This window comes from Taudactylus pleione, unplaced genomic scaffold (genome assembly GCF_031769625.1).
Source record: "Taudactylus pleione unplaced genomic scaffold, aTauple2 ptg000830l, whole genome shotgun sequence".
Taxonomy (NCBI): Eukaryota; Metazoa; Chordata; class Amphibia; order Anura; family Myobatrachidae; genus Taudactylus; species Taudactylus pleione.
Genome location: NW_028285232.1, coordinates 583,306 through 600,671, shown reverse-complemented (window position 1 = coordinate 600,671; position 17,366 = coordinate 583,306). Strand labels below are relative to the sequence as shown.

At 42.7% G+C, this 17,366-nt stretch overlaps 1 pseudogene; it reads left to right on the top strand.

Moving 5' to 3' along the window:
- The window catches only part of LOC148474561 (von Willebrand factor A domain-containing protein 5A-like), a 562,647-nt pseudogene that overhangs the window by 408,937 nt on the left and 136,344 nt on the right, over positions 1 to 17,366 (top strand).

Below are 17,366 nucleotides of genomic sequence, written 5' to 3'. Positions count from 1 at the left end.
ATAATAGTCACTACAATTGTAATGCAATATAATATGGTGCCTGTAAACCATTGGTTATACACCAACAGATTAAACAAACAAATAAACACAATGGACAATGCTGCAATATGTCAAAATTGTCAGAAGGAAAAGTAAACAAATATAAACAAAAATAAACAAAATATAGACAAATGTAGAAAAATTTAAATAGCATTTTTTAGACCAAACCCCCAAAACACCAGGGATCTCAGATATAAAACAACACCTCGATATCCCAAAAGCAACAAAAAGAAAACTGGAAAAATCAGAAGGGGATGTAGAGGAGGGGAAAAAAACAAGATTAAAATCATAAATAAACAAGAGGTACGAGGAAGAGGAGTCTTCAATTTAAGTACCACCACACTTACAGATGATCATCTAAAATTACTGGACAAAGGACTCAAATTTGCCCCCACCAACAACATCAATAAATTTAACACATATTTAGATTTACACAAATTTGTGCGTAAGTTATCTTTAAAAAAATACTTTTTGTCAACTACACCAGCGGAAATCCGAAATCTAGCAAATAATGAGACAGATCCCTTTAGACATACAAATTTAAAACCAGCATCATCCTTCTACCCAAGCCATATGAAAGGAACTCAAATAGAAGCATTCACACATATGGTAGAAAGGGACATCGCAAGATTGAATACCAATACAACAAGGACCAGTAATTTGACTAGAAAAGAATGTGAAACATTAAAAGATCTTCAGGAAACAAAATCAATTATCATCAAACCAGCAGACAAGGGGGGAGGGATAGTCATCCTGAACAAAGAGGACTATCACACGGAAGCCATTAGGATATTGGGGGATACAACAACTTACAAACAATTAGACCATGATCCCACAGAATTATTTAAAAAGAAATTAGATCAACATATACTAAAAGGCTTGACAACAGGAATCCTGACAAAATTGGAACACAAATTCATAACAACAGATCATCCAATCATTCCGGTATTTTATTACTTACCAAAAGTTCACAAAAATTCAGTCAACCCCCCAGGAAGACCCAGAATTTCTGGAATAGGAGCATTGACATCGAACTTGTCAGAATATTTAGATTCCATACTTCAACCGTACGTTCACAAACAAAAAGCACATCTTAAAGACACTACACATATCCTCAATATACTACAGGACGTACAATGGGATGATGACTATTGGTTAGTCACTACAGACGTGACATCTTTATATTCAGTGATAAACCATGAACAGGGGATCAACAGCATCCATTATCATCTAGAGAAAGATCCCAAATTACCTCCAATACAGTGCGAATTCATATTACAAAGCATAGAACATATTCTTAAATACAATTATGTCTGGTACGACAACAGATTCTACTTACAAATTACTGGTACGGCAATGGGCACGAGGTTTGCCCCAAGCTATGCCAATCTATTTATGAGTTGGTGGGAGGAGCATAACATCTGGCATACTCAAGAGCTTGGGGCAAGCCTCGTGCTTTGGAAGAGATATATAGATGACGTTTTTTTCATATGGAGAGGTGATGAAAACACCCTTAAGAATTTTCTGATCAAAATTAATAACAACTCGAACAATCTAATCTTTACAGCCAACTACAGTAAGACTGACGTCGTTTTCCTGGATCTCAATATATTCATACAGGATGGACAGATACACACCAATACTCACAAAAAGCTTGTAGATGTCAATAGCTTTATTCTTTCAACAAGCTGGCACCATCCAAACTGGCTTAAAGCCATACCCAAAGGACAGTTCCTACGTCTAAAAAGAAACTGCTCCAGACAAGTAGATTTTCTGAAACAGAGTGAAGATCTTACCAAACAATTTGAAGAAAAAGAGTACCCACAAACCCTAATACTTCAATCATTAGAGGCAGTACAAGATAGAGACAGAGCTGATTTACTGACTCATAAAGTATCAGGCACAAATCGGGAAGGAACATCGAACGACGAAGTCAGATTCATTACACAATATTCACAACAAAGTAGACAATTAGAAAAGATCCTAAGAAAACATTGGGGAATACTCAAAGAGGATGATATGCTGGCAGGATTAATACCCAATAAACCCAAAATAACATATAGGAAGGCACCAGACCTGAGGTCTAAATTGATAAAGAACCATATTCCGCCTAAAAAACAATACAGACCACTTTATGTACACCATCAAATGGCTTCTTCCATTGCCATTCATGCTCCGGATGCAGAAGCACAGGAGCAACAAGCACTAAACCAACTACGACATTTGAATCTTGCTCAACAGGAGATACATACAATATCAAGGAAACATTAACATGCAACCATAAGAATGTCATTTATCTTCTACAATGTACATGTCCGAAACAATATGTGGGCAGAACTACTAGACCCCTGAAAGTAAGAATTATGGAACATGTCAGAAACATAAATAAGGGATTGGACAGCCATAATTTATCCAAACATTTTAATGATCATCATGATAATAATCCAAAACATTTGAGTTTTATAGCATTACAGACAGTTGAACCAAACTGGAGAGGGGGCAATTTTGATAACTACATAAATAGAGTGGAACTAGAATGGATGTATAAATTACAAACTTTTCATCCTAAAGGTCTGAATCGTGACAATGAGGTAAAATCCATAATATGTAAAAATTAGATTACTATTCCATTCCATTCATTATGCAGACCGTATACCCCATATACCCCCTACTCGGATATGATTGCAGAAGTATTGGCTTCTTTTTGCTTCACTTTCTCATATACACAATATACAATATGATAATATACTATTGAGGTCTAGGTTTGAGCTATCTATATCCCGTTAGACAATAATATAAGGAAAACTCTTATTCACCTTTATGTATCAATTACACCTTAGGTGACACCTAGGGATATATCTCCACTCGTTTATTAATTTCATCTCTATTCAGTATTTTTGGTTTAGTTATTCTTAATTTATTTATTTTCTTCATTTATTTTCTTTCTATATTTATTTATTTTCTTCATTAATTATTTAATTAACTAATTTTTTTATTATTATTATTATTATTTTTTTATTTTATTTATTTATTATATTTATTTATTTATTTATTATTATTTTTATTTATCTTTATTTTATCGTTTATTTGTGTGTATGTATATATATATATATATATATGTATACTTTGCATATATATATATGTGTAGATACATTTATACAAGCAATATCATACCTATTCATCTATGTATGTGGAACCTTATTATCCAGCCTATCAGCTACACATTATAGATAGCACGCTCAGGAGGATGTAATCACCAAGGTGACCCGCCCTCCTGTCAATCACAATTTGAACCAATCACAGACATTGTCGCTGTATTTGAAGGCTCAAGCAGCAGTACTAGAACAATTCAACTCCCAGAAGAAGACCTGACAGGTCGAAACGCGTTGGAGGGACACTGCAATCCCTATCTAACAGCGTCTCCAGTACCACATTTGCCGTCCAACTGTTTCAGCTTACCACTACTGGAACTTGAATCTACTAGCGAGCAACAGAAGCGCGCCATCACCGCCGACGAAGACCGCCGGGACCGGCAGCTTGGCATCCGGGTAAGTATCCTCTGGTGCAGAGTCGTCCGCGGCCTCCGGCTTGCGCAAGCCAGGACCGTAGGCACCCCTCTCCCCTGTCCGGCACCTGGTGCACGCGCACGGACCTGCCCCCTGGCAACAAGGACAGTGTCCGTGATCTCGGCACTCAGGGCGCCCGTGACGCAGAGTGATCCCCGGCGCTCGCCACAGCCAGCCTCCCCCACACTACACGGAGAATAACCCGGGCAACGTACAGACATCCACAGGACTTACAGCATACCACCGAGGTACCCCTTTGGAACTAGCGGGACGCCGCTAGATCTCCCTGACTAAACACTATACTTTAACCATCTATCATATTGACTATTCAGTTGGCGGCATCTAAGGTTGAGACCAGTACCAGTGCCTATTCACAAATAGATCGGCACATTTGCTATTTATATTTTGTCTACATTTGTCTATATTTTGTTTATTTTTGTTTATATTTGTTTACTTTTCCTTCTGACAATTTTGACATATTGCAGCATTGTCCATTGTGTTTATTTGTTTGTTTAATCTGTTGGTGTATAACCAATGGTTTACAGGCACCATATTATATTGCATTACAATTGTAGTGACTATTATTGTGAAACTTTTATCAGTAAAAGCAACATTTGTTTCTTAGTTGGTACCCTCTCATCATTTTGGGTTCTACTACTTTAGAATATATTTAGAATATACAGAGTTCAGGAAATAGGTTGTGCGCAGCATCTGGTCCCCACATTTCTTTGATGATTTATTTGAATTCTAACAGAAATGCTAGTCACATGCTTCACTTGTTATTGTGCGTTCGGTTACAAACAATTAGATGTAATCACTACACGTGGCAGGAAGTGGCCGTAAATCCGGTCGCATGCACTATGCTGTGACTGTTTGCACGTGGTGTACACAAAAACCTTTGTGGCGTTATTGTTCAATCGGTTGCGCATGCAATGCGCGGCCGTTCTACAACAATGTGGGCAAGCACAAATCTCTCTCCACTATCCCAGGTTCTAATCAGCCCTCTCTGAATTCGCAAACTGCGAGTCTCCGTCTCTGAACAAAAATAGGAACGCAGGAAAAAAGTCTGCGGGCACCTTTCCAGTCTTTTGTTCCAAGACGAGGGGAGCAGTTCAAAAACACAGCGATGGGTGATATCCAACTCGGTGAGCCCCCAAATTATTGATACCGTTTGAACAGCATTGATATTAGAGAGATTTTTTTTGCACAGACCAGATTGCCCATACCTCCCATTTCAATTTAAAATAACTTTGTCACACAGAAACAGTTTGCGGTTCCAACACACACAAAGGTACTATATTGTAAAAAGGGTATAATCAGCCTTAATCTATACAATGCAGCTATATACAGGATAAAGTCAAAGATACAATTACCAATATTTTGCCATCCAGTCTGGATCCTAGACTAACAGCATGTCCATCAGGATTTTTATGTGTTTCTTTAGGGTCAGGCAGAGAGGAAAGGGATGAAAAGGGGGTTGGGATCCAGACTGCATAGGAATTTATAGTTGTACAATTTCCTTTGAACATAAGCTGAATACTCAGAGGGGTTCCCTATTGGCCCTTTATTACTGAGTCACAATGGTTGTTGCTATTCATTGGTTAGTAGATGGTTGACGTCACTGGAGGTTGAACTGTGTTAGAAAATCCCTTTGTCCTAACATTTGGCATGAAACTATACAGGGGATGTGTACAGTAATTTTTACAGTATAGAGTATAATTCTTGGCAGGTCTTCATAACTCGATAGTGATCCCTTCCATATTCATTCTGTTGGTTTCATATTCCTGTTGAGACAGAGGGAAATCGGTAGATACTACTCATAACCCATTTATCTTATTCCTAATCCCAGATATCATATAACTGCTATTTAACATGTAACATTCACTGTATACCTTTAAAACACATAGCATTGTGCGTATCTCAGTCAGTTTAGGGTTAAATGGGATATAAGTTTATTGTAAGGAAAGGCTGCTGTCCATCGGGGTAAGGTTTCCGACAATAATACTTAAAAGCTGGCTATGCGATTGAAACGCAAAACAGTATTTAAACAGTATTGCTCTACTAACTTTATGTGTTTATGTAATGTAAAATGGCGCTTAACCGTTGTGAGCACAGAAGCATGGCTCGCCATTCACAATATGGTGAGTTGTGGGGGCATGGGATGCGTGTGCATGTATAGCGAGCATGTGCAATTGCGCGTGCGCAAGTGCGTGCGCGAATGCGGCGGGAGCGTGTGTTCGCATAAAATGGCCGTGGACGATCAAATCGTCCCATGGATGTCGTGTTGCGATTCGTGCGCAATTAAGCAATCGCAACCAATTTATACGGTTTCGACACAATACATGGATGATAAACTGTGGTCTGGCCGGCAGTGTCACCGAACAATAACAGCGCAGCTAAGTTGCTAAAACACACACACAAAAAAAAGATCTTTTTAAATTTTTTGAGGAATGATCATTTTATTTAACTTTAATTTTTTTTACACTGGGGAAAAGCACCTCTGGACGAGGCAGCAACCCCTTGATGAACAACAAAGCATCCCTGTGGAGCAGCGGAGTGCAGACGGACCAACTGCACAAATAAGTGGATGATAAACTGTGGTCTGGCCGGCAGTGTCACCGAACAATAATAGCATAACTAGTTACTAAATAGTACTAAATAGTAACTACCTAGCACACACACACACTAAAAAATTTTAAAAAAATATTAGATTTTAATTTTTTTTTACACTGGGGAAGAGCACCCTTGGATTGACAGAGCACCACTTTCTGAACTGCAGCCCGAGCCCCTTGATGGACAAGACAACACAGCAGCACCCCTTTATGTACTGCACCCCTTTATGGACAACACAGCAGCAGCCCTTTATGTACTGCAGCCCAAGCCCTTTATGGACAACACAGCAGCAGCCCTTTATGTACTGACAACCCCTGCAACCTTGAACAAATAGTGACACGTCACTGACAACACACAACACTGACTGCACCATAGAAGAACAGTGCACGTCTGCTCTGTACACTCTCCACAGCCGGAGTGAAAATGGCACCGAACACCGGGACCTTTATACAATCCAAAACCCGAGAGAATCCGACAGCGGGAGGATGGAGTTTTGCCTCAATTTGAGATCTGAGTCACGCGGGAAACCCAGAGCCGGACTCTGATCTCGCCTCATATCACAAAGTTCTCTGAGAACCGGACCCGCTCATCTCTAGTTACAATGAGAGGATCAATAGAGAACAAATGAACTACTAATATATGGCAAAATAGGACTTCCAGGAAAAGTTATCATGGAACCATAACAAACTTAACATAATAAACATCTGGAATAGGGCTCCGAATAGAACCCAGCCAAATAAACTAAGAAGGTAATAATAATATAGGTGACCAAGTTCATTTGCCAAAATGACGGCCATAATGAAGGAAGGGGGTAGTGAAGAATATAAGGAGAATTTAGCAATGAGCATTCAAAAATAGAGATGATTAACATCATACAGTATATGTGTGAATTCCAGAGCAGAAGTAGAAAGATGTAAATGTATAATAACCTGAAGGTATAAGCTCTGCGAGATATTAAATAAGACACCAGAAAAAGATGTTCTCATAGACTTCGAGAAATTAAATATCGGCCACATAGGTGAAACATTCTATGATGTCAGGATAATCCCCGAGGATAGGAGGATCAGTAAATAGACGATCAAGGAATTGTCTGAGGAGAGTCTGAGATATCAGCTTCTCTGTCACGTTACTGTTCTTTCAGAAATGCTGCAGCATCAGTCAGTGTAGTAAAGTCCTTGTAGGACGATCCAATGTACAGACGAAGGCGTGCAGGGTGGAGTAGACCAATTCTTGCTCCATCCTTGACAAGCTGCGTGTAGATAGGAGAAAAGGCTACCAGAACTACCAGAAGCCAACCAAAAAGCTTCTTTATGTAGATAAGAAATAAAAATATACAGCGCTAACAATGACAATAAATTGATAATTCTAAAAAATGGAACGGATATGGTGCATAAACATTTTAATATCAATTTAAAACAACTAGAATATGAAAAGACATTCATACAAGTAATAAAATCATTTCATCAATAAAAATCTGAATACATCTTTATATCATCATGGTGCAAGTGCCAAAAGAAATCCCCAAGGCTTGGTCCAGGTGTTTGAAGATGGCAAAAAAGTTGCCACCCTTTGATAAAGCTGTGGGACACACAGGACGAGGCGTCAGTGCACTCTGTACTGGACTTTTCATTGCACTGGGACTTTTTTGCCATCTTCAAACACTCGGACTAAAGGCCCCCATACATCAGAGATTGATTGCAGCAATCGTGTAATTTACAATCGATTGTGTATAAAAATCTTTCCCTTTTTCAATCAATTGCAAATTGTGACAATTCTGCAATTTGCAATTGATTGAAAAAGGGAAAGATTTTTATACACAATCGATTGCAAATTACACGATTGCTGCAATCAATCTCTGATGTATGGGGGCCTTAAACCTTGGGAATTTCTTTTGGCACGTGCACCATATACACAGTGGATTGTCATCTTTTGCAACAAAGTAACCTCATCCACAAAAGGTTCATCTATAACAAGGGACTACCAAAATGCAGGATTGCTTCTGCTAATGAACCCTACGACTTCCTATTATACCATTCATGTGGCAATAGCCTACTATCCATCATCATAGGCTATAATAGGAACAGGTGTTTCATTGCAATTTACAATATATTATCCAGATGCTGATTGACTACTGAGAATGTATTATGCAATTGATATAATTATTTATGATGATATAAGATGCATTCAGATTTTTATTGATGAAATTATTTTATTATTGTCATTTTTAGCGCTGTATATTTTTATTTCTTGTCCATATACTGGAGGTCTGACTAGCCTCAATTCACTACAGCTGCTTTAGAAACACCACCCTACGCAGCACATGTATCAGAACTACAGTACTTGTTAGTTTCTAATTTTGCTTTTTATGTACATAGCTAAGGCACCTAAATAACGTAACTCTCGGGCGAGATAGGGAGGATGGTGGAGTAGGGCTGATTCTATGTACCTTCTGTAACTAAGTCCCAACATTCCTCTTCTTTTTCAGGTGAAGTATTTTTATGTTACAGATCGTGTGAAATGGAAAATGTCTTGTCTTCTTCAGGTAAGCCCACAAGGCGTATATTGTATAAGCGTGACCGATTTTCTAAATTAGCAAGCTTATTCCATAACTGATCGTTTTCTCTCTGTAGCTCTTGTACTTTAGTTTTGAGAGTAACTACTTCATGCATAGCGGAATCTAGCCTGGGCTCTGTTTCTGTGACCCTCTGAGTAAGCTGCTGCTGTGTTATGTCTGTTACTGCCTGTGTGAGCAAGAGGGCCATGGTGGTTTTAATGGCCTCAACAATATCCCCATATGTGCCTACAGTAACAAGGTATCAATAAGATTCCTGTGGTGAAACTACTGTATGTTGCAATTTGCAGGGGGGCAAGTTAATATAATTTGTATCAATTTGACTCTTTCCTCAGAGTAATGATAACAACTGCATCTAGCAGAGATACAGTAAACTGGTGAAGCTATTTCTTTAACTCCTCTGTGACTGCTAAATAGTCTAAAATTACTGTACATCATCTAGAGAATATGGTAATTGCTCTTTAATACAGTTCCAGCCTTTCCTTTATGATCCCTGAAACTTAGCCTCTATGTGGGCATCACTGACGTAATTGTGCAGGTGACTGATTGGTAATGTTACTTTGAGTCCTAATTGCTTTTACTGAAGGGAACTGCTCCTGGACTGTTAGAGTGGTAGTGCTTAGCTGTAGTAACACTGGCTTGAATATTAGCATCTATTCATCGGCTAAGGACTGTCTGAGGGCTTTCCCAGAGGGGTCTGATGTCTCCACTTACCACTCAGCCCATCTCTGGAGTACTGGCTCACCTCCATACAGGCTAACTGCCATCTCTGCAGAGAACTTGCCTCTCCAGTCCCAGTCCAGGGATGGCCATCGGAGGGGTGTCCATCGATTATTGCCATTGATGGGTCCATTGGTGGTTACCATCGATGGTACACAAACCATCTGTGGTGAAGCATCGATGGTTTGCAACCCTTGATGCCCACCGCTGCTGTTGGGAATGGGAACCAATCAAAAAAGGGGGCGGGGCTTAGTGGACACCAGCGGCGGGGCTATGCTCCTTCCTATACAGAGAAAAAAATACAGCTGCTACTCGTACATCGATGGCAAAGAACCATTGGCTCTCTGTCATCGATGTTAAAACTATTCGACATCAGAAAAAAAACATCAATGATTTTGAATCATTGATGGTTAATGGCCATCCCTATCCCAGTCTGTTCGGCACTGGCCTAGGAGCTCCACCCCAGCTGCGCCTTCTTATGCCACTGTATACTTCCCCGTCTGTCTCCTGGTCAGAGGAAGTAACAGTCCACTTCTGTCACTTCTTTAATGGCAAACCTGGCCTCCACGACCCCCTCCGCTGAACAGCTATCTGTCAATCGCCTCCAGGTAACAGAGCAGCCCGGCTTCCCCTCTGCCACAATCACCTCAGGGAACTGTACAGCTGTCACAAATACAGGGGTCTATTTACTAAGCTGTGTTAGGAGATAAACTGAAAAGTGATAAAGTACTAGCCAATCAGCTCCTAACTGCCATTTTTCAAACACAGTCTGTGACATGGCAGTTAGGAGCTGATTGGCTGGTACCTTATCACTGTATCTCCTAACACAGCTTAGTAAATAGACTCCACAGTCTCTTTTATCACATCTCTCCCAGCGCGTGTCACTATAATGTTCCCACTGGCTCCACGCACTGGGGCTCTCCAATCTTAATGGTAGCAACAGGAGCTCCCCCATTTGCAGTCCGTTAGGAAGTTCCGGTCCTCATGCAACCATGCTTCCCTAGGGCCTGGCGATCTGGACCAAACCATCATTTCCCTGTTGAGGTCAGTCCACAAAAGTCTGCAGCATCAGGGAATTATATTAAAACATAAAACTGAACATAGCATAGCATAGCTGAATTACAGGGAAAAAAAAGAAAAAAAGATTTCCCCCCAGCACACTGCAAAATACCAGCAGCAAAACGTGTTGTATTTAAAGTAATTACAGGCCAACTCTTCAGTATTTACATGTGAAGTGTTAGTCTGTGATTGTGTATTTATTTGTGGTAAAGGTGGTCTAGTGTCTGATTGTGTATGTATTTGTGGTAAAGGTTGTGTAGTGTCTGATTGTGTATGTATTTGTGGTAAAGGTGGTCTAGTGTCTGATTGTGTATGTGTCAGGATGTGGCTTGGGATCGGCCACTACTCAGGGATCGGCCACTACTCACCTCTGCGCTGGCGTCCTTGGGCTTTGGTGTTCAGTCTGTGAGGAGTGGAGGTGAGTGGTGTCTGAGTATTCTCCCCGGGGTCTGCTAAGGCTCCTGTGCGTGCTCCCTGGGTTCCGGGGTGCCGGGCATGGGCGCAACCATGTTGGTCCATATCACCTGACTAGTCTCTCCCAATGGTAGTCCTGTGGTCACTCAGCTGATCCTCTGATCCAATGACCAGCTACCCAGAGGTATTTAAGTCTGACTCCAGAAACAGGAAACTGCTGTTCAACTTCGGATTGTTTGGCTCTCCAGTGGTTTCCAGGTTATATCCCCAGTGTGTTGCTGCTGCTGTTACACTGTTGTGGGTGGGGGAGGGGGGCACACAGAGCCAGTGATGCTGTTATCAGGGATGGGGTTAGAGGCAGAGCTGCTTGGAGTGTGTGCACTATGGATAGGACATAAAAAGACAACATTGAAAGTACTGTACCAATGTTTTTAACATTAATTACAAAACATTGTTTAGACCTAAACATTGGTTCTGAAACCCGATGGTTAGCGCACATCTCCGATGGTGGTAGGACTGTGCATGCGCAGGAGGTGTACTGAGCATGTGCAGCCCTCTGACTGCGAGTCCGCTTGCAGTGTCTCCCTGATTGACAGGTTGCGGTGTGTTGGAGGTGGAGCGGGGATGTTCCCTGGCAGCATTCCCGGAAACAGGGGCGTGTTGCCCCATTTTTCAAGGAGGGGCGAGGGCAGAGTCTGTATGGGTGCACGCAGACTTTCTGGCCTCGCAAACTGCCAGGACCCGGCCAGGCTGTGGGAAGTTTTAGCTCCTGCAGCCTGGCCTAAGGAACATCGGCAACCATCAGTTGCAATTGTTCTGATGGTGACACCAGGCTGCGGCCTCAGTGGCAGAGCTGAGATCATGCAAATGCAGAAAGGAGGTGTGCGCATGTGTGTGTGCGATACCTCCTTCTGCATTCGCATTTTAAATGAACAGAATTGCACAGTCTCTTGTGTGCGCTTATGTGCGGCCCTGCAATTCCATCCAGGCCCTTTGTGTCCTTATATTTACCTCAAAATGAGAACAACAAAAGGAAACAATCAAAGGCACCCATTTATTAACTAGTTTTATCACCAAAACAAGTGACAAATGTCACTGTGTACGATAAATGTTGCTCCAGCCAATCAGCTCCCAACTGTCACTTTTCTAGCAGTTGACAGTTGGGAGCTGATTGGCTGGAGCACCATTTATCATACACAGTGAAATGTTTCACTCGTTCTGGTGATAAAACTCGCTAATAAATGAGACCCATAGTGTAGTATTTCAAAATTATTGTTGATCCACCCAATGTGAGGGATTATTTATATCTGAAAAATAGGTGTCGATAGAACAGTCCCATCCACCTGATGTTCAAGGTACATACCTCTTGATATATTTAAAGAAAACACCTCTTATTACCCCTTCAGGTTTTAAGGTTACCTTATAATTTTCTTCACATAAAGAGGATTCAACAGCATATAGTAGATTTCAATAAAATCCTTTATTGCAACTCCAACAGATGATTTCCAGATGATATTTCATGTACTAACACAGCGCGTCACTTTTTTCACATTTTGTTATGCTACAGCCTTATTCCAAAATGGAATAAATAAAATTTTCTCCTCAAAATTCTACACCAAATATCCCATAATGACAACGTGTAAAAAGTTTTTTTTGAGATTTGTTCAAACTGAATAAAAAAAAACCTAAAAAATCACATGTACAGTACATAAGTATTCACAGCCTTTGCTCAATACTTTGTTGATACCCTTTTGACAGCAATTACAGCCTCAAGTCGTTTTGAATATGATGCCACAAGCTTGGCACACCTATCTTTGGGAAGTTTCGCCCATTCCTCTTTGCAGCACCTCTCAAGCTCCATCAGGTTGGATGGGAAGCGTCGATGCACAGCCATTTTCAAATCTCTCCAGAGATGTTCAATTGGATTCAAGTCTGGGCTCTGGCTGGGCCACTCAAGGACATTCACAGAGTTGTCCTGAAGCCACTCCTTTGATATCTTGACTGTGTGCTTAGGGTCGTTGTCCTGCTAAAAGATTAACCGTTGCCCCAGTCTGAGGTCAAGAGTGCTCTGGAGCAGGTTTTCAACCAGGATGTCTCTGTACACTGCTGAATTAATTTTTCCCTCTATCCTGATTAGTCTCCCAGTTCCTGCCGCTGAAAAACATCCCCACAGCATGATGCTGCCACCACCATGCTTCACTGTAGGGATGGCATTGGCCTGGCGATGAGCAGTGCCTGGTTTCTTCCAAATAGAATGCCTGGCATTCTTGCCAAAGAGTTCAATCTTTGTCTCTCATGGTCTGAGAGTCCTTCAGCTGCATTTTGGAAAATTCCAGGTGGGCTGCCATGTGCTTTTTACTAAGGAGTGGCTTCCATCTGGCCACTCTACCATACAGGCCTGATTTGTGGATTGCTGCAGAGATGGTTGTCCTTCTGGAAGGTTCTTGTCTCTCCACAGTGGAATGCTGTAGCTTTGACAGAGTGACCATCGGTTTCTTGGTCACCTCCCTGACTAGGGCCCTTCTCCCCCGATCGCTCAGTTTAGATGGACGGCCAACTCTAGGAAGAGTCCTGGTGGTTCCGAACTTCTTCCATTTATAGATGATGGAGGCCACTGTGCTCATTGGGACCTTCTAAGCAGCAGATATTTTTCTGTACCCTTCACCAGATTTGTGCCTTGGGACAATCCTGTCTCGGAAGTCTACAGACAATTCCTTGGACTTCATGCTTGTTTTGTGCTCTGAAATGCACTGTCAAGTGTGGGACCTTATATAGACAGGTGTATGCCTTTCAAAATCATGTCCAATGAAATGAATTTACCACAGGTGGACTCCAATTAAGCTGTAGGAACATCTCAAGGATGATGAGTGGAATGAGGATGCATGTGAGCTCAATTTTGAGCTTCGTGACAAAGGCTGTGAATACTTATGTATATGTGATATCTTAGTGTTTGTTTTTTTAATTAAATTTGCAAAAATCTCATAAAACTTTTTACATGTTGTCATTATGGGGTATTGTGTGTAGAATTTTGAGGACAAAAATGAATTTATTCCATTTTGAAGTAAGGCTGTAACATAACAAAATGTGGAAAAAGTGATGCGCTGTGAATACTTTCTGGATGCACTGTAGCATAATACTGCTTCAAACAGCTATTTTATTAAAAATATTACAGATAAAAAACAGGGCCTCTATATTTAATAACAAGTCCTGAAAATAAAAAAACACTAAGACTCGTTTGAATGAGTATGCCTACCATCCCACTGCCAGGGACCACCCCTGCTCCACCTCCAAAAAGCCACAGCCTGTCAATCAGGCTGCAGCCGGGAGACACTGCAAGCGGACTCAGAGCCAAAGGGCTGCACATGCACACTCCAAGCAGTTCTCCCCCTCCCCCTATCCCTGATAACAGCATCACTGGCTCTGTCTGTCCCCCTCCCCCACCCATAGCAGTGTAATGGTGCATACACACGTAGCGATCTGCCAGCAATACAATATCACTGGCAGATCATACTGCACACTCCCTGCTGTGTTGGATGATCTATATAGATCATCCAACACACCAATAACTTGCCAGCAACTATAGCAACCCGCGATCAGCAGGTTGTGCAGCATGCAGGGACGATGGGCGATATCGCTATCATCCATACGTGCCTGCACATTGCTGGTTGAAGGTAAGTTTAAATCATCCTTTTAAATTGCTACGTATATGCACCTTTATAGCAGCAGCTCTCCTCCTCCTTCCCCCTCTATGAACAGAGCAGCAGTGGCTCTGTGTGTCTCCCTCACCCATAGACACCACTGGCACTGCTGACATTGCCAGTACTCTTCACTGAGGACATTGCCAGCACTACAGCACTGCCATCCCATGTACTGCAGACACCATCAGCAACCCCTGCACTGCCGACACTGCCGGTACCCATCACTGAGGACACTGCCAGCACTGCAGCACTGCCATCCCATGTACTGAGGACACCGTCAGCAACCCCTGCACTGCCGACACTGCCGGTACCCGTCACTGAGGACACTGCCAGCACTGCAGCACTGCCATCCCATGTACTGAGGACACCATCAGCAACCCCTGCACTGCCGGTACCCGTCACTGAGGACACTGCCAGCACTGCAGCACTGCCATCCCATGTACTGAGGACACCGTCAGAAACCCCTGCACAGCTGACACAGCCAGAAAACCTGCACTGAAGACACCGCTGGCACCCTGCAATGCCAGCACCGCCAGTACCCTTCACTGAGGACACTGCCAGCACCACAGCACTGCCATCCCATGTACTGCAGACACCGTCAGCAACCCCCGCACTGCGGAAACAGTTGGTACACATCACTGAGGACACTGCCAGCACCACAGCACTGTCATTCCATGTACTGAGGACACCATCAGCAACCCCGCACTGCCGACACAGCCAGCAAACCTGCATTGAAGATACTACCAGCACCCCCACACTACTGACACCTCTGTTACCTGTCACTGAGGACACTGCCAGCACTGCAGCACTGCCATCCCAGTATTCATATACAGTACTGGTTCTAGATATACATTATAATTCAAAAACTGCCCATCAGTAATTTACAGTGTGTTCATGTCCTTTTTCAGAATAACCCTGCCCATTGTTTGCCTTAGCACAGAGGGGGAGGGAGGAGGAATTCATTTGTAAAGGCTGCACTTTTTAAACAGACAACAAATCAAGTTTTCATTAGCCCTCCCCCTGTGTGTTGTTACTACTCATTAATGTTGCCCTTTGTGTCTAGAGACACTTTTGTACTTTCAGTCCCTCCCTTCCTCCCAAAACTGTACTCATTTTCCATGGTTATATTGTACATTCATAGACCAGTAATGTAGCTGGAAGCACAATGTTTTGTTTTCCACTTTGTTATTACAGTAAAGTATACAGAAGTATGTCAGTTGCTATATATATATATATATATATATATATAGAGAGAGAGAGAGAGTGTTTTGGTTTTGGATCTGGATCTCCCCTGGTTTTGGATCTGAATCTGGTTTTGGATTTTTTCCTTGGTGTTTTGTGTTTTGGTTTTGGATCTGGATATTTTCTTAAAATATCATAAAAACAGTTACAATCACAATATGGGCTTGCTTTTGTTCCTACAGTATTATAACCTCAATAATATTTATTTACAGTCATTTCCAATCAATTTTGATGACCTCACAATATTATATTTTTCATCTTGTTAAGGCCAAAAGGTTGCATCCAGCTAGCTGGCTGACTAAGCTAAGTGACACAGTGGGCAACACTAACATGTGGCAGTTCATCTTCCAATTTCCAACATGGATACAGTGTGTTATACAGTGTGGGTTGGATACAACAATAGTGCACATACTGTGACAGCAGTGTTGGCATAGCAGGGTTGCTTACGGTGTCCTCAGTACATGGAATGGCAGTGCATTGGTGTTGGCAGTATCCTCAGTGAAGGATACTGATGATGTTGGCAGTGCCAGTGGTGCCTTTAGTGCAGGTTTGCTGGCTGCATCCGCATTGTAGGGGTTGCTGAGGGTGTCCTCAGCATGTGGTTTGGCCATGCTGCGGTGCTGACAGTGTCCTCAGTGTAGGGTACCAGCGATGTTGGCAGTGCGGGGGTGCCAGCAGTGTCCTCAGTGCAGGTTTGCTGACTGTGTTATCAGTACAGGGGTGTTCTTAATGCAGGGTGCCGGCGATGTCAGCAGAGTGGGGGTGCCAGTAGTGTCCTCAGTGTAGATTTGCTGGCTCTGTCAGCAGTGCAGGGGTTGCTGGCGATGTCCTCAGTACATGGAATGGCGGTGCTGGCAGTGTCCTCAGTGAAGGGTACTGGCGATGTCGGCAGTGCAATGGTGCCAGCAGTGTCCTCAGTGCAGGTTTGCTGACTGTATTGAAAGTGTAGGGGTGTTCTCAATGCAGGGTGAAGCAAATTTCAGCAGAGCGGGGTTGCCAGCGTTGTCCTCAGTGCATGAGTGCTGACAGTGTCGGCAGTGCAGGGGTGCTGGTGGTGTCCACAGTGTGGGAGTGCCGGCAGTGTCGGCAGTGTGGGGGTCACTGACTGTGTCCTCAGTACATGGGACAGCAGTGCAGGAGTGTCGGCAGTGCTGGTGTCAGCAGCAGGGGATGCTGCCAGTGGGGTGCCGGCAGTGTCGGCAGCAGGGGTGCAGGCAGTGTAGGGCAGTGGGGGATGGTGGGCACCATCTTCTTTTGCTTCCTGTGTGCATATTAAATGGGCTTAGCGCTGATTGACTGAGAGACGTGACGGAAGGCTCTCTCAGCCAATCAGCCGCTCAATACAAAACCTCGTGACCCCACAACCGCGCGACTCAAGAGTAGGATCGCAAGGTTTTGGATCTGGGGCAGGCAGAGAGATCCGAGCACCCTCTATGGGTCGAC